Below are 24,531 nucleotides of genomic sequence, written 5' to 3'. Positions count from 1 at the left end.
CAGGATGCTGCCTGGATTGGAGAGCAGGCCTCGTGAGGATAGGTTGAGTGAGCTCGGGCTTTTCTCTTTGGAGAGAAGGAGGATGAGAGGTGACTTGATAGAGGTGAACAAGATGATAAGAGGCATAGATCGAGTGGACAGTCAGAGACTTTTTCCCAGGGCAAAAATGGCTAACATGAGGGGACATAATTTTAAGGTGATTGGAGGAAGGTATAAGGGGGGTGTCAGGGGTAAGTTTTTTACACAGAGAGTGGTGGGTGCGTGGAACGCACTGCCGGCAGAGGTTGTGGGGGCAGATACATTAGGGACATTTAAGAGACTCTTAGACACATGAATGATAGAGAAATGGAGGGCTATGTGGGAGGGAAGGGTTAGATAGATCTTAGAGCAGGATAAAATGTCGGCACAATGTCGTGGGCCGAAGGGCCTGTACTGTGCTGTAGTGTTCTATGTTCTATGAAACCGGAGCACCCGGAGGAAACCCACGCAGACGCGGGGAGAACGTACAACCTCCTGACAGACCCGCTGAGTTCCTCCAGCTGCTTGTTTGTCGCTCCAGCGTCGACTGTTTTTGTTACTTGGGAGAACAGAGTGGCTGTGAGATATTCCCGCTTGGCACAAGAGAAGATGTTTAACCTCATCTGAAAGGCAGCACTGATGACAAAGTAGCTCCCACTCTCTCAGTACTGCAGGGGTGTTTAGCCTGGGTTTGGTGCTGTTTTGTCCGGAGTGAAATTTAAAACAGCCACTGGCCTGTGACTCAGAGGTGAGAGTACTACCCACTGGGCCCCAAGTGATAATTCACTGTGTGTCACGCACGTCGCAAAGGTCCCGATCCTGTAAAGCAGACTCACTGTGAGCCGACTGGCAGGAGGTCCGTCTTGGAACATTTGAGTCTTTTGATTGAAAGGGTGTTATTTTACACATGGAGAGAGCCAACCCCCTTCACACCACACAGCGCCGTTCATTAGCCGAGACTCCCCAGGCTTTGCGGAGTGTCCGATTGAATAAATCTGGGCAGAGCTCATCTGTTGCAACATCGGGGAAATGGCTGGTGATTGCCCGTCCTTTTTAAGAAGCAAGCTCATCTCTTTTTTTTGAACAGTTTGCCCTTTCACAGTTAACAGTGCCTTTTCTGCCCACGCTCTTTCATCTGCCTCGCTGACGTGGTACTTTATTTGCACATGCTATTTTTAAGAGAGATAAATCACCCTTTCACTGCCGCCTCCCCTCAACAGTCCTTCCACTGTTCCCCCCCCCAACCCTCCTCAACTCCTCAGTAATTTCACCACTTGCCTTGACGCAGCACTCAGCCATTTGAGAATAAAAGTACCTTCTGCAGACAAGTACCTCCCTCAAGGCAGAAGTAAAACCAATGCTGGCAATCTGACATAAACCAGAGGTGGCTGGAGCAGCTCAGAAGATCAGGCAGCGTCGGTGGAGAGAGAAACAGAGTCAATGTTTCTGATGGAGGGTCGTCTGCCTGTACCTCCCTCCACAGATGCTGCCTGACCTGCTGAGTATCAGTGGCATTTTCCGCTTCAGAGAGGGAAAGGTGGAATGAACGGAGACAGAAGGGAAGACAATTCCTAATCCTGACTGCTCTGGTTAGACCACACTTAGAGTACTGTGTCCAGTTCTGGTCGCCTCATTATAGGAAGGATGTGGAGGCGTTGGAAAGGGCGCAGAGGAGATTTACCAGGATGCTGCCTGGATTAGAGAGTATGGATTATGAGGAGAGACTGAAGGAGCTAGGGCTTTACTCATTGGAGAGAAGGAGGATGAGAGGAGACATGATAGTGGTGTACAAAATATTAAGAGGAATAGAGTGGACAGCCAGTGCCTCTATCCCAGGGCACCCATGCTCAATACAAGAGGGCATGGCTTTAAGGTAATAGAAACATAGAAACATAGAAAAACTTCCGCAAAATTCAGGCCCTTCGGCCCACAAAGCTGTGCCGAACATGTTCCTACCCTAGAAATTACTAGGCTTACCCATAGCCCTCTATTTTACTCAGCTCCATGTACCTATCTAACAGTCCCTTGAAAGACCCTATCGTATCCGCCTCCACCACCGTCTCCGGCAGCCCATTCCACACACTCACCACTCTCTGAGTAAAAAACTTACCCCTGACATCTCCTCTATATCTACTCCCCAGCACCTTAAACCTATGTCCTCTTGTGGCTACTATTTCAGCCCTGGGGAAAAGCCTCTGACTATCTACCTGATCAATACCTTTCATCATCTTATACACCTCTATCAGGTCCCCCCTCATCCTCCGTCACTCCAAGGAGAAAAGGCTGAGTTCCCTCAACCTTCTTTCATAAGGCATGCTTCGCATTCCAGGCAGCATCCTTGTAAATCTCCTCTGCACCCTCTCTACGGCTTCCACATCTTTCCTGTAGTGAGGCGACCAGAACTGAGCACAATACTCCAAGTGGGGTCTGACCAGGGACCTATATAGCTGCAACAATACCTCTCGGCTCCTAAATTAAATTTCCTGATTGATGAAGGACAATACACCATATGCCTTCTTAACCACAGAGTCAACCTGCGCAGCCGCTTTGAGCGTCCTATGGACTTGGACCCCAAGATCCCTCTGATCCTCCACACTGCCAAGAGCCCTACCATTAATACTATATTCCGCCAACATATTTGACCTACCAAAATGAACCACTTCACACTTATCTGGGTTGAACTGCATCTGCCACTTCTCAGCCCAACTCTGCATCCTATCTATGTCCCTCTGTAACCTCTGACAGCCCTCCAAACTATCCACAACACACCCAACCTTCGTGTCATCAGCAAACTTACTAACCCACCCCTCCACTTCCTCATCCAGGTCGTTTATAAAAATCACAAAGAGTAAGGGTCCCAGTCCAGATCCCTGAGGTACACCTGAGGTACTGGGTGGGAAGTTCAAGGGAGATGTCAGAGGGAGGTTTTTCACCCAGAGAGTGGTTGGTGCATGGAATGCGCTGCCTGGGGTGGTGGTGGAGGCTGATATGTTGGTCAAGTTCAAGAAATTGTTAGATAAGCATATGGAGGGATTTAAGATAGAGGGATATGTGGGAGGAAGGGGTTAGATAGTCTTAGGAGTGGTTTAAAGGTCGGCACAACATGGTGGGCCGAAGGGCCTGTATTATGCTGTATTGTTCTATGCTTCTGTGGTTCGATCCCTTTGGAATGAACGAGCCACAATGGGCCAGCATCAAAGGACAATGTAATTATTTTTCAGCAAGACCACTTGTGACAATAATAGACCAATTTACCAAGTCACCCTCCCACCCCCAGGTTCTACCAGGCTCAAGAACCGCTTCTATCCCGCTGTTATAAGACTATTGAACGGCCCCCTAGTACGATAAGGTGGACTCTTGACCTCTCTACCACTCACAGCCCCAGTGACCTGGGTGAACTCCTGAGCTCTTGTGCTGTCTGTGCGGAGTTTGCACGATTCTCCCTGTGACCGCATGGGGTCCCCCCCCCACCCCCGGGCACTCTGGTTCCTTACCACATCCCAAAAGACGTGCGGGTTGGTAGATTAATTGGCCACTGTGAATTGTGTAGGTGGGTAATGAGAATATGGGGAGGATAGAAACGGGATTAATGCAGGATTAGCGTAAAGGGGTGCTTGGTGGCCAGCACGGACCTGAGGGGCCGAAGGGCCCGTTCGCCCGCATGAAGAGCAGGCAGTGTCAGGGAGCCTTCTACTCCTCATCTGTATGAGCTTAAAAACTGGAGTTAGAATCGGAATCGGTTTATTGTTGTCCCTTGTACCGAGGTACAGTGAAAAACTTGTCCTGCATTGAGGAAGTACATTGAGGCAGTCCAAGGGAAAACAATAACAGAATGCAGAATAACGTGTTACAGTTACAGAGAAAGTGCAGTGCAGGCAGACAATAAGGTGCAAGGTCATAACAAGGTAGATTGTGAGGTCAAGAGTCAGTCTTATCGTACTAGGGGACCGTTCAACAGTCTTACAACAGCAGGATAGAAGCTGTCCTTGAGCCTGGTGGTACGTGCTTTCAGGCTTTTGTATCTTCTGCCCGATGGGAGAGGGGAGAAGAGAGAATGTCTGGGGTGGGAGGGGGTCCTTGATTATGCTGGCTGCTTTACCAAGGCAGCGAGAAGTGTGGACAGAGTCCATGGAGGGGAGGCTGGTTTCCGTGATGGGAGAAGGGAGAAGAGAGAATGTCCGGGGTGGGAGGGGTCCTTGATTATGTTGGCTGCTTTACCGAGGCAGCGAGAAGTGTAGACAGAGTCCATGGAGGCGAGGCTGGTTTCCGTAATCCTTGGTGAGACTTGAACCTGTCGACTCTCGAATGCCAACCCTATGACGCCACCATCAATCCATTCCAGAGAGCTTTTTGCAAAGCAGCCCGCAAGGGTTGCAGCCCATGAGAAATGCTGTCTTGGTTGATAATACCCGGTTTGACCTCAAAAGTAGCTCTCTTCCAAATAACGTCAGCGAGTATTATGTAAGGGTTCCCCAATCTCGTGGGAAGGTTGACACTTGCCTTTACTGGGAAGCCACACACCCTGACACTATTTTATCGCAGTTACACCCCACCCTCTATTGTCCTCATAACATGCTCTAGGGCACAAGGTAGAGGAAGCCCTTGTGTTAAACAATTTGGAGATCATTACTGCAGTGATTGTTGCAGATTTTAAACACAAACTTATTGGTCTTAGACACGTACGTGCAGCATAAAATTTACCATCTGAAATTAAAAAACATGAAATGATGAAAATACTCAGCGGGTCAGGCAGCATCTGTGGAGACAGAACCAGAGTGAATGTTTCAGGTTGAAGACCTTTCATCAAAACTTGGCAAGAGAAAACAAGTTAATTTTAAGTTGGAAGGTGGGTGGTGAAGGGATGAAGAGGACAAATGGGATATCACGGAGGTCAGCATTGACTTGGTGGGCCGAAAAGCCTATTTCTGTGCTGTATAACCTCCCTCATAGCTCCAGAGACCTGGGTTCGATCCTGACCTCTGGTGCTGTTTGTGGTAAATTGGTAAATTTAAATCGGTAAATTGGATTATACTTGTCACATGTAATGTGAAAAACTTGACTTGCATACCATTCATACAGATCATTTCATTACATCAGTGCATTGAGGTAGTCCAAGGGAAAACAATAACAGAATGCAGAATAAAGTGTTACAGTTACAGAGAAAGTGCAGTGCAGGCAAACAATAAGGTGCAAGGTCATAATGAGGTAGATTGTGAGGTCCAGAGTCCATCTTATCATACTAGGGGACCGTTCAACACTCTTACAACAGCAGGATAGAAGCTGTCCTTGAGCCTGGTGGTACGTGCTTTCATGCTTTTGTATCTTCTGCCCGATGGGAGGGGGGAGAAGAGAGAATGTCCGGGGTGGGAGGGGTCCTTGATTATGCTGGCTGCTTTACCAAGGCAGCGAGAAGTGTCGACAGAGTCCATGGAGGGGAGGCTGGTTTCCGTGATGGGAGAAGGGTGAAGAGAGAATGTCCGGGGTGGGTGCTGGCTGCTTTACCGAGGCAGTGAGAGGTATATACAGAGTCCGTGGAGGAGAGGCTGGTTTCCGTGATGTGCTGAGCTGTGTCCAAAACCCTCTTCAGTTTGTTTTGGTCCTGGGCAGACCATTTGCCATACCAAGCCGTGATGCATCCAAATAGGATGCTTTCTATGGTGCATTGATAAAAATTGGTGAGGATCAACAGGAACATGCCGAATTTCTTTAGTCTCCTGAGGAAGTAGAGACTAAATGGAATTTGCACGTTCTCCCTGTGACCGCATGGGTTTCCTCCGGGTGCTCCGGTTTCCTCCCACATCCCAAAGATGTGGGGGTTGGTTGGTTGATTGGCCACAGTATATTGTGTAGGTGAGTGATGGAACCTGGTGGAAGTTGATGGGAATGTGGGCAGAATTAAAAAATGTGATTAATATAGGATGAGTGTAAATGGGTGATTAATGGTTGGTGTGGAGAGTGGACCAAAGGGTCTGTTTCAGAGCTGCATCTCTCTGTGTTTTCAAGCTTCTGTATCTTCTGCCCGATGGAAGAGGGGAGAAGAGAGAATGTCCGGGGTGGGAGGGGTCTTTGATTCTGTTGGCTGCTTTCCCAAGGCAGCGAGGAGTGTAAATGGCCACTTTCCATGTTGTAGTCAGTAAAAGGATTAGCTAAACATGTTCTGCAGCTCACATTGGATCAGTTCTCTTCAGCCAAGCATCGATACGTCAGAATTGGGTGGGAGTCTTGGAGGCACCAGAGTCTGCAGAGGCTGGAATCTGGAGCAACACACAATCTACTGGAGGAACTCAGCGGGTCGAGCAGCGTCTGTGGTGGGGAAAGGAACTGTCGACATTTCAGGTTGAAACCCCTGCATTGGAACTCATGATCTGTCCGTCATCCCTCACCCCTCCTCAGTCCACCAATCACCTCTGGCCCCTGTCTCACCCCTCCCCCTCCCCCTTTACACCGGCCATCTCCCCTCTCCACTCTCAGTCCTGATGCAGCGTTTCCACCCGAAACGTCAACCATTCCTTCCCACCCCCACCGACAGATGCTGCTCGACCTGCTGAGTTCCTCCAGCAGATTGTGTGTTGGATGGGAGTCTTGGTTGGTATGGACGAGTTGGGCCGAAGGGCCTGTTTCCCTGCTGTATGACTCAAGGGCTACCCAACATCCCAAAATGCAGGGGGAATTGAATGTCAGAATGGGTGCTGGGTGATTTGGAGAGCTCCAACAGAGATCCGAAAGCCGAATGGGATGCATTTCTCTATGGTTCTGTGGAGACTGTCGTGGGCCTAAAGGAGGCAACACGAGTATTTCATGCCGCTGTGCTACTTTCATCAAGCTGTTGAAAGCCCTCACTGATTGCGCACAGAACCATGGAGAAATGCATCCCATCTAGCTTTCCGATCTCTGTTGGACCTCTCCAAATCATCCAACACCCCTCCTTTGCCCTGGAATCACAGCTCATTCAGTTTTATTGAACAGGGAGATTTGGTGCTCAGCTTGCTCAGAGTATTCCTTCAACTAAAGATATCCCGTGCAGTTCTTCAAAGCTTAAATCTTTAATGCACGTCGAAGTTTAGCTTATCTCTGCTGTCTGTAAGTTGTTATTTGCATAAAAGCTTTCTTAAAAACAGTCTTTTGCGTGCATAATCAATGAGGGCTTTCAACAGCTTGATGGGACGGAGGTTATCACAGCAGCATGAAATACTCATGTTGCCTCCTTTCGTCCCACTACAGTCTCCATAAGACCATAAGACAAAGAAGCAGAAGTCGGCCATTCGGCCCATCGAGTCTGCTCCGCCATTCTATCATGAGCTGATCCATTCTCCCATTTAGCCCCACTCCCCCGCCTTCTCACCATAACCTTTGATGCCCTGGCTACTCAGATACCTAGCAATCTCTGCCTTAAATACACCCAATGACTTTGCCTCCACGGCTGCCCGTGGCAACAAATTCCACAGATTCACCACCCCCTGGCTAAAGAAATTTTTCCGCATCTCTGTTCTGAATGGGTGCCCTTCAATTTTGAAGTCGTGCCCTCTTGTACTAGACTCCCCTACCATGGGAAACAACTTTGCCACATCTACTCTGTCCAGGCCTTTTAATATTCGAAATGTTTCTATGAGGTCCCCCCTCATTCTTCTGAACTCCAAGGAGTACAGCCCAAGAGCCGTCAAACATTCCTCATATGTTAACCCTCTCATTCCTGGAATCATTCCAGTGAATCTTCTCTGAACCCTCTCCAATGTCAGCACATCCTTCATCACGTCAGCACGTCTCCACAGAACCATGGAGAAATGCATCCCATCTAGCTTACCAATCTCTTTTGGAGCTCTCCACATCATCCAACACCCCTCCTCTGGTTGGGATTGTTGCACAACTCATCCTGTCGGAGGGAAAGTCTTGGAGACACCAGAAACTGCAAATGCTGGAATCTGGACTAACAAACCAATCTGCTGGAGGAACTCAGCATCTGTGGGGCCGGTGGGTGGTGGGGGGGGCGGGGGGGGGGAAGGAGTTGTCGACGTTTCAGTTCAAAACCCTGCATCAGGACTGGGAGTGGAGAGTGGAGATGGCCGGTGCAGAGGGCAAGTGGTGAGACAGGGCCCAGAGGTGGTTGGTGGACTGAGGACAAGTGGTATGGATGATGGGGAGATGGAACCAGGTGAGGGGAGCAGGGCAGATGTGGAGTTAGGAGGCAGATCCAGCACATCTGACAAGGAGTGCAGTGGCTGAAGTGGAATCAGATTTATTATCACTGACTTATATGAAGTGAAATTTGTTGTTTTGCAGCAGGATTACTGTGCAAAGACATAAAAATTATTGTAAATTACAAAAATAAGTAATGCAAATAAAAGGGAATAACGAGGTAGTGTTCATGGGTTCATGGACCGTTCAGAAATCTGATGGCGCAGGGGAAGGAGCTGTTCCTGAATCGTTGAGTGTGGGTCTTCAGGCTTCTACAATGGTAGTAATGGTCCTGAGTATCCATTGCCCTTCTTCAAGGTAATACTTGTGGGGGAACCAAGGCCTCAATTTAACATCTTACCATAAGACAACAGTGTCACGCTCTCTCAGTACTGCACCAGGATCATCTGCTTAGATGATCTGCTCAAGACTATCGCTGAGGGACTTTAGCCTGTGATCATCTGTATTAGAAGCAAGAACATCCCCTGGGGCCACCCATTCATAGTGATATTCACAGAGGTATTAGTTGTGCGTCACAAGTTACAAGGATGTTGCAGCTCTATAGAACTCTGGTCAAACCACACTTGGAGTATTGTGTTCAGTTCTGGTTGCCTCATTATAGGAAGGATGTGGAAGCTTTAGAGAGGGTGCAGAGGAGATTTACCAGGATGTTGCCTGGAGAGCATGTCTTATGAAGGTAGGTTGAGTGAGCTGGGGCTTTTCTCTTTGGAGAGAAGGAGGATGAGAGGTGACTTGATAGAGGTGTACAAGATGATAAGAGGCATAGATCAAGTGGACAGTCAGAGACTTTTTCCTAGGGCGACAATGGCTAACACGAGGGGACATAATTTTAAGGTGATTGGAGGAAGGTATAAGGGGGATGTTGGGGTAAGTGTTTTACACAGAGAGTGGTGGGTGCGTGGAACGCACCGCCTGCAGATGTCGTGGGGGCAGATACGTTAGGGACATTTAAGAGACTCTTAGATAGACACATGAATGATAGAAAAATGGAGGGCTACACGGGAGGGAAGGGTTAGATAGATCTTAGAGCAGGGTAAAATGTCGGCACAACATCGTGGGCCGAAGGGCCTGTACTGTGCTGTAATGTTCTATGTTCTATGATGGAAACTTTCTGACTCTTGAATGGTTTATTTTTCATTAGAGCGGAACTGGGCTACAAATAACATTAACCTAGATTCTACATTACAGTGCTAACTTCCAATTTTATCCTTAGGCCTAAGCAGAAAATTTCACACTTGTGTGATGTTCTGTGAATGAAGTAATGCACAGATGCAACGCAGCAGGAAACATTAGTGGAATTAGGAATAATTGCCAGTCATTAACAGGATGTAAACTAAATTTGCAATAAATCAAACACTGCACTTGTACTGGGCCAAAGCTAATGATGGTAATCGGAGGTATTTGGTGTGCGTAACGAGTGGCTTGAACATTAACATGCCATGAAGGGTTAGAACCAGAGAGGTTGCAGCTCTCTTGTTTGCCCCTGCTAGAGCCTTAAGGTATGTCCGAGCTCTACACTGAGGGGTGGCACTGTGGCACAGCTGGTAGAGCCGATACCTCACAGCGCAGGTAACCCAGGGTTCGATCCTGACCGCGGGTGCTGTCTCTGGAATCCAGCCCACTGTATGGATTCCCCCCCAACCCCGGGTTCTCTGGTTTCCTCCCGCATCCCAAAGTCGTGCGGGTTTGTAGGCTAACTGGCCGCTGTAAGTTACCCTTAGTGTGTGGATCTGGGAAGGTTGGGGAAAGTAAAATGGAATTAGTATAGGATTGGTGTAAATGGGTGCTTGATGGTCAGTATAGACTGGGTGGGCTGAAGGGCCTGTTTCCATCCTCCCTGACTCTACGACTTCACAACGTCAAGGCCTTGAGGAGGTTGTGAAAGAGATTTAATAAATGACACCAGGGATGGGGAGCCAACTGTGTGCAGTAAGTGGGGCTGTTCCCCTTTGGGGAGAGGTTAAGAGGAGATTTAGTAAAGGCATTCAAAATTGAGATTAGTTGTAATTCAGTAAGAATTAATGATCCAGAATGAAAAGTGGGCAAGTGGGACTAGCTTTGATGGGTCGGCATAAACTCTGTGGTCCGAAGGGCCTGTTTCTGTGCTGTAAATTGGTAAATTGGTTTATTATTGGCACATGTACTGAGGTACAGTGATAAACGTTGCTCTGCCTGCCATCCATACAGATCATTTCATCACATCAGTGCATTGAGGTAGTACAAGGAAAAACAATAACAGAGTGCAGAATAAAGTGTTACAGCTACAGAGAAAGTACAGTGCAGGCAGACAATAAGGTGCAAGGCCTTGACAAGGTAGATTGTGAGGTTCAAGAGTCCATCTGTGTCTGCGTGGGTTTCCTCCGGGTGCTCCGGTTTCCTCCCACATTTCAAAGATGTACAGGTTAGGAAGTTGTGGGCATGCTGTGTTGGCACCGGAAGCGTGATGACACTTGGGGACTGCCCCCAGAACACTCTACGCAAAAAGATGCATTTCACTGTGTGTTTCGATGTATATGTGACTAATAAAGAAATCTTATCTATCTATTTTATCGTACTAGGGGACCGTTCAATAATTTCATAACAACGGGATGGAAGCTGTCCTTGAGCCTAGTGGTATGTGCTTTCAGGTGATTGTATTTTCTGCCCAATGGCAGGGGTGAGAAGAGGGTGGGTGGGGTCTTTGATTATGCTGGCTGCTTACCAAGGCAGCGAGAAGTGTAGACAGAGTCCATGGAGGGGAGGCTGGTTTCTGTGATGTCCTGGGCTGTCCACAACCCTGCAGTTTCTTGCGGTCCTGGACAGAGCAGAGTAGGGCTCTATGACGGACTCTTACAGTTGTTGAGGCTGGACTTTTAGTCAATGGAGGAGAAAGAGACGAAAAAGCTTATTTTCAGTGCAGGAATTTGTTGTGATCTGGAATCATCTTGTAATTAAAAATGGCACTCAGACACAACCCTCCTGGTAGGTTCCATAAACACGGTGGACACGGCTCTCCAAGTACTGCTTCCTCATCTCCCTTCTAATCCTAGAGTTGCTTTAAATCAATCCCTCTCTGTGTATGGCACCCCAGAAAAGAAAAGTAGCTCGACTTCCCCTGCTAGTCCCCTCACAATTGTACGCACTTTGATTAAATCTCCCCTCGTTTCCAAAGGAGCAACCTTAACCTGTCCAATCTTACCTCAAGGCTGCAGTGACAGATGAATGAATCTTCTCCGCACTCTCTCCAGTATGATCACAGCTCTCCTGTAATGTGGTGGCTATCAGTGAAGCAAATGGGTGTTTGCAACAACACCAGTAGTTTTGCACTGCTCATTACCAATGAATTAATTTTTTAAAAATTCAGATTATTTGTTGAATTTAAACCCTCCAGCAGCCCTCGTGGGAATTGAACCCTGGTTTCTGGATTTCCGGTCCAGGCTTCTGGCTTGTTCGTCCTGCAACTTAACCACTGTGCCACCACCAAACCACGTTCTATGTGCTATGTCAATGCTAATAAAAGAAAGTAATCTGCTTAATAAAGGGACAGGTTGCCCAGAGAAGAAGACAAAGTCGTGTTTATTGTCAGATACACAAGTACATGTCTGCACAGGTGCAATGAAAAACATACTTACAGCAGCATCACAGGCACATAGCATCAGAGACACAACATTCACAAGAAAAGCATAAATTTGCACAATTTTTACAAGAAATAACGCAATTAGAACAAAAAAAAGTCCATTTTAGTCAAAAGTGATCAAAGTGGTCATAGTGTTGCTGAACTGTAGTGATTAGGGTTGTGCTGGTTGGTTCAAGAACCGAATGGTTGGAAGGGAAGTAGCTGTTCCTGAACCTGGTGGTGTGGGACTTCAGGCTTCTGTACCTCCTGCCCGATGGGAGCTGCAAGAAGAAGGCATGGCCCGGATGATGGGGATCTTTGATGACGGATGTTGCCTTCTTGAAGCAGCGCCTCATGTAGATACTCCCGATGGTGGGGAGGGATGTGCCCGTGATGTATTGGGCAGAGTCCGCCACTCTCTGCAGCTTCTTGCATTCCTGCACATTTGAATTGTTTTGAATAGAGAAGTCGAAAGAACTGTCAAGGGATAACATTTGCAGGGCTGTGGGGAAAGTGTAGTCCAGTTGGACACCCCACTGTGATGTACTGTTTGACTTCCTTTTGGTAAACTGGTAAATTGGTTTATTATTGTCACATGTACTGAGGTACAGTGAAAAACTTTGTTTTGCATGCCATCCATACAGATAATTTCACCATATCAGTGCATCGAGGTAGTACAAGGGAAAACAATAACAGAATGCAGAATAAAGTGTTACAGTTACAAAGAAAGTGCAGTGCAGGCAGACAATAAGGTAACGAGGTAGATTGTGCGGTCAAGAGTCCATCATATCGTACAGGGGAATCGTTCGGTAGTCATAACAGTCCTTGAGCCTGGTGGTACATGCTTTCAGGCCTTTGTATCTCCTGCCCACTGGTGGGGGGAGAAGAGAGAATGTCCGTGGTGGGAGGGGTCTTTGATTATGTGGGCTGCTTTACCGAGGCAGTGAGAAGTGTAGACAGAGTCTATGGAGGGGAGACTGGTTTCTGATTGCTTCCATGAATAGTTATCACCAGAGATATTAACCATACATAAAAAAGCACATATAAAACATAAAAAAAACATATTAAAATCCTTGTACCTCAGGGAGCAGTGTTGAATAAAGTTTGCTGGCTGTTGCTTAGTTTTGGGGCTTATGCACCCATCTTCTGATGCACTGCTCTACTGTAGCAGCCCCAACATCAAGACCCCTACAAAATGTCACCCAGAGCCCCTCCATTCTGATTGGTTGCCTGTTGGCCCAATCCATGTCTTCCTTGAGATGAACTTGAAAGAGAATTGGGAAGTCTTGATGGCAGATGAGTAACCAATGACAAAGTTCGTATCTCAGCTTGGTACAGCAACTGCTCTGTGTGGGATCGCAGGAAACTGCAGAGCATTGTGGACACAGCTCAGCACATCACAGAAACCAGCCTCCCCTCCATGGTCTCTGTCTCCACTTCTCGCAGCCTCGGTAAAGCAGCCAACATAATCAAAGACCCCACCCACCTCGGACATTCTCTCTTCTCCCATCTCCCATCAGGCAGAAAATACAAAAGCCTGCAAGCACATACCACCAGGCTCAAGCACAGCTTCTATCCCGCTGTCATAAGACTATTGAACTGTCCCCTTGTACGATAAGATGGACTCTTGACCTCACAATCTACCTCATTATGACCTTGCACTTTATTGTCTACCTGCACTGCACTTTCTCTGTAACGGTAACACTTTATTCTGCATTGTTTTTCCCCTGTACCACCTTGATGTACTGATCTGCTGAAATGGTCTGTATGGATGGCATTCAAAACAAAGTTAAGATAAGATATCTTTATGAGTCACATGTACATCGAAACACACAGTGAAATACATCTTTTGCGTAGAGTGTTCTGGGGGCAGCCCGTAAGTGTCACCACACTTCTGGCGCCAAGATAGCACGCCCACAACTTCCTAACCCGTATGTCTTTGGAATGTGGGAGGAAACCGGAGCACCCGGAGGAAACCCACGCAGACACAGGGAGAACGTACAAACTCCTTACAGACAGCGGCCGGATTGTGAAGGGATTGTATAAAACAAAACTGTGATGTTAGGTTAAACCACCACCATTTTAAATAATACAGCATTAACATACTGCAAATCAGGAATTTCTTCCTGTAAGGGGCAAGATAAATGGAATCAGTGGGATAAATTTCCCAAGGAGAGTCAAAAGCCTGGGAATCACATTTGAATCACCCATTTGACTCATTCTGCACCAATCCCATTTTATTCTCCCCACATTCTCATCAACTGCCCCCAGATTCTACCCCTCACCTACACACAAGGAGCGATTTACAGCGGCCAATTAACCCACTGACCCGCATGCTTTTGGGATATGGGGAAACCGGAGCACCCGGGGGAAACCCACGCGGTCACAGGGAGAACGTACAAACTCCGCACAGACAGCGCCAGAGGTCGGAATTGAACCCGGGTCTTTGGAGCTATGAGGCAGCAACTTGACCCGCTGCACCACTGTGCTGCCCCAGTGTCCACCCTGACATGCCCACTAATAGGACCATAAGATACAGGAGCAGGATTTAGGCCATTCGGCCCATCGAGTCTGCTCTGCCTTTCAATCATGGCTGCTTTCTTTCTCAACTCCCCGTGACCCTTAACCCCCTTACCAATCGAGAACCGATCAATCTCTGCCTTAAATTCACCCAATGACTTGGCCCCCCACTACCCTCTGTGGCAACGAATTGCACGGAATCACCACCCTCTGGCTGAAGAAATTCCTCCACCTTAAAACTAAGGGATCTCCCTTTATTCTGAGGCTGTGCCCTCGGATCCTAGACTCTCCCACAAATGGAAACCTCCTCTCCATGTCCTCTCTATCCAGAATAAGATCACCTTTCGTTTTTGTTGACTGTGTTGCCTCAATCTCTCCTTAAAAGACAAACTGCTCACGCCTGGAATCAATCCAGGGAACCTTCTCCAACTCTCTCCATGCCAAGGACATCCTTCCTTAAATGAAAAGACTAAATCTGTGCGAAGTGTGCTTTTTGATATTCAAAGACCACTTCAAATAAATGCAATTCCTGAGTTCCTCATATTGCAATTCTGAGATTTAATAATTCAGTAAATATTAATAATTGATTTTCATTGCAGTAGAAGTATTTCTATTTCATCTTTCACCCTGCCTCGATCGCCTAATAGACAATGAAGTGCTTTTGACGTGTAGTCAGTGTTGTGATAGAGGAAGCAACCCAATGGAACGCAGAAAACAACAATAGGTTTATGGAATCTACTGTTGTGATGTTGGTTGAGAGATACATACTGACCAGGATACCAGGGATGTCCCCTCTGATCATGAAAATAGTGTTGTAGGATCTTTTCTTGCATGTAAGGGAGCAGATGAAGCCTTGTTTCACTGACTGAGAGGCAGGACATCTCCTCTGACAGTGTATCAGCGCTTCATCACCATGCTGAGAGTGGATAATGCATTCAGGTTTCTGGAGTCGGCTTTGAACCCACCGTTTGATGGGTGGTTCCCCCCCACTCCCCCCAAACCCCCCAGAGGAAGATTGCTTCCAGTTTACTAAAGGCGAAAAAACTGCGGATGCTGGAAAGCCGAAAAGAGACAGAAAATGGTGGGGATGCTCAATGTGACAGGCAGCCTCTGTACAGAGAGGTCCAGAGTTAGGGTTTAGGGTGACAAAGGTTAAAATACAAAGAGGACCTGAGAAGCAAGTTTTTCACACAAGAGGGTGTTCCCAGAGGAAGTGGTAGAGGCGGGTACAATTACAATGTTGAAAAGACACTTGGACAGGTACACGGATAGGAAAGGTTTAAAGAGTTATGGGCCAAACGCAGACAAGTTAGGCATCTTGGTTCGCATGATGCATTGGGCTGAAGGGCCTGTATCCATTCTGTATATCACGGATTCAGAATTGGCTCACCCAGAGAAGACAGAGGATAGGTTGAGTAAGCTCGGGGCTTTTCTCTTTGGAGCAAAGGAGGATGAGAGGTGACTTGATAAAGGTGTACAAGATGATAAGAGGCATAGATCGAGTGGACAGTCAGAGACTTTTTCCCAGGGCGAAAATGGCTAACACGAGGGGACATAATTTTAAGGTGATTGGAGGAAGGTATAAGGGGGATGTCAGGGGTAAGATTTTTACACAGAGAGTGGTGGGTGCGTGGAACGCACTGCCGGCAGAGATTGTAGTGGCAGATACATTAGGGACATTTAAGGGACTCTTAGGTAGCCACATGAATGATAGAGAAATGGAGGGCTATGTGGGAGGGAAGGGTTAGATAGATCTTAGAGCAGGATAAAATGTTGGCACAACATTGTGGGCCAAAGGGCCTGTACTGTGCTGTAGTGTTCCATGTTCTATGAGCCTCTGAAACACTTCAGGTCGATGGCCCGTTCTGATGTGGGCTCATTCACTGTGTTCCTCTCTCACCAAAGGCTGCCTAACCCACTGAAACACCTCCAGCGGCTCTTTTTTCTTCCAGTAGGTTTAGGGAGAAACTGGAGCTCGATCGATGCATTCCCTTGCCTTTGCGTGATGTTGCTTCTCCAGCACTGGCCTTGCCTTTCCCAACCCAGCGCTGTGTTCAGAGGGCAGGGTACAATGCAGATGTGTCCTTCAGGTGCCAGCTAGAGGATTGTTCAGTGGCAATCTCGCATTTGAGTCAGAAAGTTGGAGGCTCGAGCGAGTCCTTTCCCAAGAAAGTCATGTGCACAAAAAATGGAGTAGATACGTTCCGGACCAACAACTGAGGTTCAAAGGTCAAGGGTTGAGTTGCAGCCAATCAGCATTGTACATGGAGTACTGCGTACAGTTCTGGTCACCACACTACAGGAAGGATGTGGCGGCAACAGAGAGAGTACGGAGAAGGGTGACCCGGAATGGAGGGCTGTAGTTAGAACATAGAACATGGAAAACCTACAGCACAATTCAGGCCCTTTGGCCCACAAAGCTGTTCTGAACATGTCCTCACCTTAGAAATTATCAGACTTACCCATAGCCCTCTATTTTTCTCAGCTCCATGTACCTATCCAAAAGTCTCTTAAAAGACCCTATCATATCCATCTCCACTACCGTTTCCAGCAGCCCATACCATGCACTCACCACTCTCTGAGTGAAAAACTTACCCCTGACATCTCCTCTATACCTGCTCCCCAGCACCTTAAATCTATGCCCTCTTGTGGGAACCATTTCAGCCCTGGGGAAAAGCCTCTGACTATCCACACGATCAATGCCTCTCATCATCTTATACACCTCTATCAGGTAAGATAAGATAAGATAAGATAAGATTAGATCTCTTTATTAGTCATATGTACATCGAAACACACAGTGAAATACATCTTTTTGCGTAGTGATTTGGGGGGCAGCCCGGAAGTGTCGCCACGCTTCTGATGCCAACATAGTATGCCCACAACTTCCTAACCTGTACGTCTTTTGGAATGTGGGAGGAAACCGGAACACCCGGAGGAAACCCACGCAGACACGGGGAGAACGTACAAACTCCTTACAGACAGCAGCTGGAATTGAACCCGGGTCGCTGGCGCTGTAAAACATTATGCTAACCACTATGCTGCCGTGCCTGCACCCTCATCCTCCGTCACTCCAAGGAGAAAAGGCCGAGTTCCCTCAACCTGTTTTCATAAGGCATGCTCCCCAATCCAGGCAGCATCCTTGTAAATCTCCTCTGCACCCTCTCTATGGCTTCCACATCCTTCCTGTAGTGAGGCGACCAGAACTGAGGGGTATAAGGAGGTTGAGTATATTCTCACTAGATTGTAGCAGGCTGAGGGATGGCCTTGTGGAGGTTTATATAATTATGAAGGGCATAGATGAGACAGATAATCAGAGTCTCTTTCCCAGGGCTGGTGAATCTAGAACTAGAGGGCACAGGTCACTGTTTGAAGAGGTCATCCTTTTAAGACTGAAGAGAACTATTTTTCTCTCAGATGGTCATGAGTCTTTGGAAACCTCTTCCTCATGGGGAAGTGAAAATTTGAATATTTTTAAACACAGGTAGATGCATTCTTATGAAGCAAGGGTGTGAGAGGTCACAGGGGGAGGTGGGAGGGTAGGTGGGAATCCAGGTGACAGTCGGATCATCTGGGATCATATTAAGTGCCACAGCAGGCTCGAGGAGTGATCCACTGCAGCTCCTAATCAAAGTCCAGTTTATTGTCAGATGCACAAGTCCATGTGTGCATAGGTGCAATGAAAAACTTACTTGCAGCAGCATCACAGGCACAGAGCATCAGATAAGCAGCATTCACAAGAAAAACATAAATTAAACATAAATTATACACAATTTTTACAAGAAAGAACAGAATTAGAGCAAAAGAACAACAAAGTCCATTATAGTGCAAAGTGGTCATAGTGTAGCTGTACTGAGGTAGTGATTAGGGTTGTGCCGGTTGGTTCGAGAACCAAATGGTTGAAGGGAAGTAGCTGTTCCTGAACCTGGTGGTGTGGGACTTCAGGCTTCTGTACCTCCTTCCCGATGGTAGCTGCGAGAAGCTGGCACGGCCCGGATGGTGGGGATCTTTGATGATGGATGTTGCCTTCTTGAGGCAGCACCTCCTGTGGATCCCACCGATGGTGGGGAGGGATGTGCCCGTGATGTATCGGGCTGAGTCCATTACTCTCTGCAGCTTCTCATGTTCCTGCGCGTTAGATTTGCCGTCCCAGACCGTGATGCAACCAGTCAGGATACTTTCAACTGTACATCTGTAGAAGTTTGTTAGAGTGTTCAGTGACAAGCTGAACCTCCCTAACCTCCTAAGAAAGTAAAGACGCTGGCGCACCTTCGTTCTGATTTCCTTATAATTCAATCATTTGTAGATTTGCAAGAGCCAGGGATTCCCCCTGGTTCTCTGTGTCATTCCCAACCATCATAGTACACAATCACATTACTGCTTTGTGGGATCTTGCTGTGCAAAAAAATAGCTGCCCCGTCTCCTCCTGTATACCGTTGACCACGCCCCAGAGACTACGTTGGCTGAGGAGATATCATGACAGTGCAACCTCCTGTATTTCAGACAAGTCTCCAGTTTTGTTTTCAACTGGAGCAACTTGACGTCTTGTTTTGATCAGTGAACACAATGTTCAAACGTATTAAGCCGTTGCCTGAAGGGTTTCTTCTTTAACTTTGACCTGAGCTAAATACTTCCCTTGTTCCACGGTTCCTCAAATTCCAATGAACGCCTTTTCAGCACTTCCTTTGTTGTGGAATCCCTTGGATGTTCCGTTCAATGCCTGGTGATCTCCCCTCACTTCCTCAAAGGTATAAAACCCCGCACACACTGAATCTCCAAAAACAAAAGCTGCCAGCCAGTACTGGATTAACACAGTGCAGTGAAGGGAGTCAGAGGGGCAAACACAGAAACTGCCGGAAGTGCTTAGCAGATGTGTGGAAACGGACACAGAGTCAAATACCTTACATGAGAAGTAGAGGGTCATCCCAGGTTGGACTTCAATTGGATGTATCAAGGTCTTAAAGCAAGATTTAATGAATCAAAGTCCGGATCTACAAATCAGGATCAGAAAAGATGGGTGGACATTTTGGGTCAAGGTGCTTCGTCCAGACTCCAGTCCAGATGAGCAGTCTTAACCCAAAGACCATTTGGGTCTTGACTGTCAACTGTCCATTTCCCTCCGTACATGCTGCCTGACCTGCTGAATTCCTCCAACCTTTTGTGCATTAAATCAGGAGCAGAGTTTGGCCATTCGGCCCCTCAAATGCTGTTGTACCTGCGTTACAACCAAGGAATTTTAGAAAAGGAAGAGAATTCAGGTGGAGATCGATTGCCATTCCTGGCAGGATGTCGAGATTCCATCGAGCAACCAACAAAAGTTGTGTTCGAGTATTGCTTGTGTCATTGGAGAAGGGAAAAGTAAAAGAACTGGGTGAAGGTGAGCAGAAAAGGCAAAGTTCTGGCTTGAGGTGTATCTTTGCTATTGGTATTGGTATTGGTTTATTATTGTCACTTGTACTGAGGTACAGTGAAAAACTTGTCTTGCCTACCGATTGTACAGGTCAATTCATCACACAGTGCAGTTACATTGAGTTAGTACAGAGTGCATTGAGGTAGTACAGGTAAAAACAGTACAGAGTAAAGTGCCACAACGACAGAGAAAGTGCAGTGCAATAAGGTGCAAGGTCACAACGAGGTAGATTGTGAGGTCAGAGTCCATCTCATTGTATAAGGGAACCATTCAATCGTCTTATCACAGTCGGGTAGAAGCTGTCCTTAAGTCTGGTGGTACGTGCCGTCATTGTTTCTCTCACACCCTGCTTCCTGCAGTTAATATTATGGTGAGGACAGGTAGAGGGAGACTAGGAAATGTCCGAACAACTGAATGCTTGAAATTCGAATGAACAGCAGAGATAGCCAAGCAGAAAAAAGCAATGAATCACAGAAGACTGGACAGAATTTACTATCCTTGGGAGAGAGAGACAGTCAGACTTTGAATCTAATTGTTACAAAAGTGACTACACTTAATTGGCTGTAAAGTGCTTTGGGATATCCAGTTGGTCTGAACAACGATCTTTAACATTTATTTTTCAAGACAAGGGTATCGTTGGCAAAGGCAGCATTTATTACCCATCCCTGACTGCCCTTGAGAAGGTGGTGGTGATCGACCCTCTTGAAAGCCGCAGCCCTTCTGCTTTCCACCTTCTGCAGAATCTCTTGTGTTGCCCTTCTGGTGCTGTTGGGGAGGGTGTTTAAATATTTAGACCCAGTGGTGATGAAAGCACAGTGATAGGTTTCCTAGTCAGGGTGGTGGTATCTCAGAGGGGAACCTGCAACTGATGGTGTTTCCCTGAACCTGCTGCGTTTGTCCTTCTTGGGCAATTGAATTTGCTGGTATTGGTACGGGTATTGGTATTGGTTTGGGAGGTGTTGTTACAGTAGCGTGGATAAGGAGCTGCAGTGCATTATGTGGACGGTGTACACTGCAACCTCTGTGTGTTGGTGCTGAGGGAGGGAAAGCATGTTTAGGCTGGTGGATGGGATGTCTCTCAAGTGGATTGGATTGTGTCGAGTTTGTTGAGAGCCGTTGAAGCTGCATTACCTGCACTTCCTTTTCTTTTGCACTCTTTATTTTTGTAATTTATAATTTTGTCCTTGCACTGCACTGCTGTCGCAAAACAACAAATTTCACATCGTATAAGTCAATGATGGTAAATCTGATTCTAATTTTCATTCTAATTCTGTACTAATCCAATCACAGTAGCGTGACGCTATTACAGCGCCAGTGACCCAGGTTCAATTCCGGCCACTGTCTGTAAGGAGTTTGTACGTTCTCCCTGTGTCTGCGTGGGTTTCCTCCGGGTGCCCCAGTTTCCTCCCACATCCCAAAGACGTACGGGTTAGGAAGTTGTGGGTGTGCTATGTTGGCGCCAGAAGCGTGGCGACACTTGCGGGCTGCCCCCAGAACACTCTACGCAAAAGATGCATTTCACTGTGTGTTTCAATGTACATGTGACTAATAAAGGTATAAGTGGAGAGTGTCCCAGCACAGTCCTAACTTGTGCCTTGTAGATAATAGGAGGATATTGGTACTGGTTTATTATTGTCACATGTACCGAGGTACAGTGAAAAGCTTTTGTTTGCGTGCCATCCAGACAGATCATTCCGTACATTGAGGAAAACAGAATGCAGAATATAATGTTGTAGTTACAGAGAAAGTGCACTGAAAGTAGACAAGTAAAGTGCAAGGGCCATGACGGGGTAGATTGGGAGATCAAGAGTTCATCTTTTAGTGTATGAGAGATCCTTTAACAGCTTGAGAGAAGCTGCCCATAAGTCTGGTGGTGCATGCTTACAAGCATTTGTATCTTAAATTTTTAAAAATTTTTAAAAAAATTTTATTTACAGCATGGTAACAGGCCCTTCCGGGCCAACGAGGCTGCGCTGCCCATTTTAAACCCATATAAACTTACCCGTACGTCTCCTGGAATGTGGGAGGAAACCGGAGCACCCGGAGGAAACCCACGTAGACACGGGGAGAACGTACAAACTCCTTACAGACAGCAACGGGAATCGAACTCCGACTGCTGGCGCTGTAATAGCATCGCGCTAGCCGCTACACTACCGTGCCGCCCAGATCTTCTCCCAGATGGGAAAGAGGATAAGATATCTTTATTAGTCACATGTGCATTGAAACACACAGTGAAATGCATCTTTGCGTAGATTGACCGGGGTGGGAGTGGTCCTCGATTATGCTGGCTGCTTTCCTGAGGCAGTGGGAAGTGTAGTCAGAGTCCACGGAGGGGAGGCTGGTTTCCGTGATGTGCTGGGCTGTGTCCACAACTCTCTGCAATTTCTTGCGGTCCCAGGCAGAGCAGTTGCCGTCCCAAGCTGTGATGCATCTGGATAGAATGCTTTCTGTGGTGCCTCTGTAAAGAGAGTTTTTGAGTGTTGAGTGATGAGTCACTCACTGCAGGATACCTTCTGAACTTCCTCTGTAGCCACAGTATTAATGTTGCTGGTCCAGATGAGTTTTTGGTCCATGGTGATCCCCAGGATGTTGATGGTAGGGGACTCAAATATATAAATGTAAATGTATCTTCTTATTTATCTGCTCCTCCAGTTCTACAGTCAAGAAGATTTCTGCTCCAAATCTGACTTTGCAAACTCATATTCATACAGCACAGAAACAGGCCCTTCAGCCCATCATATCCGTGCCTGCCATCATGTATCTGTCTGTACTAATTCCGTTCACTAGCACTTGGTCCATAGCCTTCTATGCTAGGGCAATTGAGATGGATGATAAATGTTGACTGCTTTGTCAAGGAAGTTGGGAATGGGCGCAGAGGGGTTGTTTGTTATTTCCATTGGAATCAATGCACCAGTTTAATTCTTTTCCCCACTCCCACTCTGACCTTTCTGTCTGTGACCTCCTGCAATGAGCCACAGTGCAAACTTGAGGAACACCATCTCATCTACTAACCGGGCACTTTGCAGCCTGCAAGAACCAATACTGAAATCTCCAACGTTAGGTAACTCTCTCCCTTTCTCTGTGTCTGTCAGAACTGGCCATTTCTTCTGTAAGTCATCTGCCTGTGACCTTGACTCAGTTTTTCTCTCTCCATTGGTACGTCTGACCTGTTGGATATGTCCTACACCCTGCTATCAGCAAAAGACGATTGGTAATTGGTTTATTATTGTCACATGTACCGAGGTACAGTGAAAAACTTTGTTTGCATGCCATTCATACAGATCATTCCGTACATTGATAAAGAGTGTAATCATATTCTAACTGCCACATTAGATTTTTTTTTGGTACCACCCTATCAAAGATATTCCCTTTGTTCTCTCCATCACACCCAAACCTTCTCTACAAGTAAAAACAAGCTTGTTTCTTTTCTTGGAAAAGAAGGGTCTTCTTGGAACATTAACTGTTTGTCTTTCCACAGATGCTGCCTGCCTGCTGAGTGTTTTTCAGAATAAGGTTTATTATCACTGACTTATACTGTATGATATGAATTTTATTCTTTTGTGGCAGCAGAACAGTGCAAAGACATAAAAGACATAAAATTACTATGGTGCAGCAAAAGAGGAATAACGAGGTGTTGTTTATGGGTTCGTGGACCATTCAGAAATCTGATGGCGGAGGGGAAGAAGCTGTTCCTGAATCATTGAGTGTGGGTCTTCAGGCTCCTGTACCTCCTCCCCGATGGTAGTAATGAGAAGATGGCATGTCCCGGGTGGTGAGGGTCCTTAGTGATGGGTGCTGCCTTCTTGAGGCACCGCCTCTTAAAGATGTCCTCCATGGCAGGGAGGGTTGTGCCTGTGGTGGAGCTGGCTGAGTCTACAACCCTCTGCAGCCTCTTGCAATCCTGCACATTGGAGCCTGCATACCAGGCGGTGATGCAACCAGTCAGAATGCTCTCCACCGTACATTTGTAGAAATTTGTAAGAGTCTTTCGTGACATACCAAATATTTATGGTGTATCTGATAGTTATCACTTATCAAGAACGTTGATGTTTATCTGTCAAGTGTGCTGATTCACCTGAAGCTGCTAACAGTTGCAAAGCATGCTCTCACAGACTTTCTATTTAATCCTTTGCAGATAACTGGTGCCTCGATAAAGAATTGTTGGGATTAGCTTAACCCGGGTGAAGCTCAAAGTATAAACAGGTAACGGACTGCAAAATATTAGTTTGTGAATTTTGATCCTGTGAGTTTAGGACATTAGGAGGGAACATTGTCTGGTTCATTCTCTGTGGGAAGTGTGACTGGACCCACTTTAAAAACCTGCACTCCTGTGCCAAGGATGGAACATGGGTCCAACCTTTGCCCAACTGTTTGTACCACAGTCGTGAGACACCTCCACACCACGCAACATCTGCCCTTCTCCGCTCTTGCACACAAGGTGGCGATTTACTGCCAATCATTTGCGAGTTAGTTTTCTGCTAATGTCAGAGATTCAGTTGAAAATCTCCACCACAGAACACCCGTAGAGCAAGTTGAAACAAGGAGACTTTCATGACTTTGGTCTGCGTTGGAATGCTACCAAGCTATTTGGGCATCCATCCTGACATTTAAAGGAATTTGGTAGAGATGTTAGAAAAGTCATACAGCATGTGAAGAGACCTTTGGCCTACCAAGTCTGCATCAACCCTAAAGCACCCATTTACAGCTTACAACAGGCCCCTTAGCCCACCATGTATAACCCCTATCCTCACTTAGCAGCCCTTGATGAAGAGCCAACAATGGTAATTGGTTTATTACT

The 24,531-nt window shown here is 46.8% G+C and overlaps 1 protein-coding gene across 8 annotated transcripts in view; it reads left to right on the top strand.

The window, feature by feature from the left end:
* hivep2a (HIVEP zinc finger 2a) overlaps positions 1-24,531 on the top strand; it is a 250,346-nt gene that overhangs the window by 190,301 nt on the left and 35,514 nt on the right. For 7 of the 8 annotated variants that reach the window (XM_052011708.1, XM_052011709.1, XM_052011710.1 and 4 more), the window contains one exon: positions 23,869-23,936. The gene's annotated coding sequence lies outside the window, so the exon portion shown is untranslated. Of the gene's footprint in view, positions 1-22,745; positions 22,795-23,868; positions 23,937-24,531 lie in introns of those variants that run through there. The other variant, XM_052011711.1, reaches the window with a different exon arrangement.

Source organism: Pristis pectinata, chromosome 3, assembly GCF_009764475.1.
Source record: "Pristis pectinata isolate sPriPec2 chromosome 3, sPriPec2.1.pri, whole genome shotgun sequence".
Taxonomy (NCBI): domain Eukaryota; kingdom Metazoa; phylum Chordata; class Chondrichthyes; order Rhinopristiformes; family Pristidae; genus Pristis; species Pristis pectinata.
Note: the sequence above shows the minus strand (reverse complement) of the source record. Positions and strands in the feature narration are given on the sequence as shown.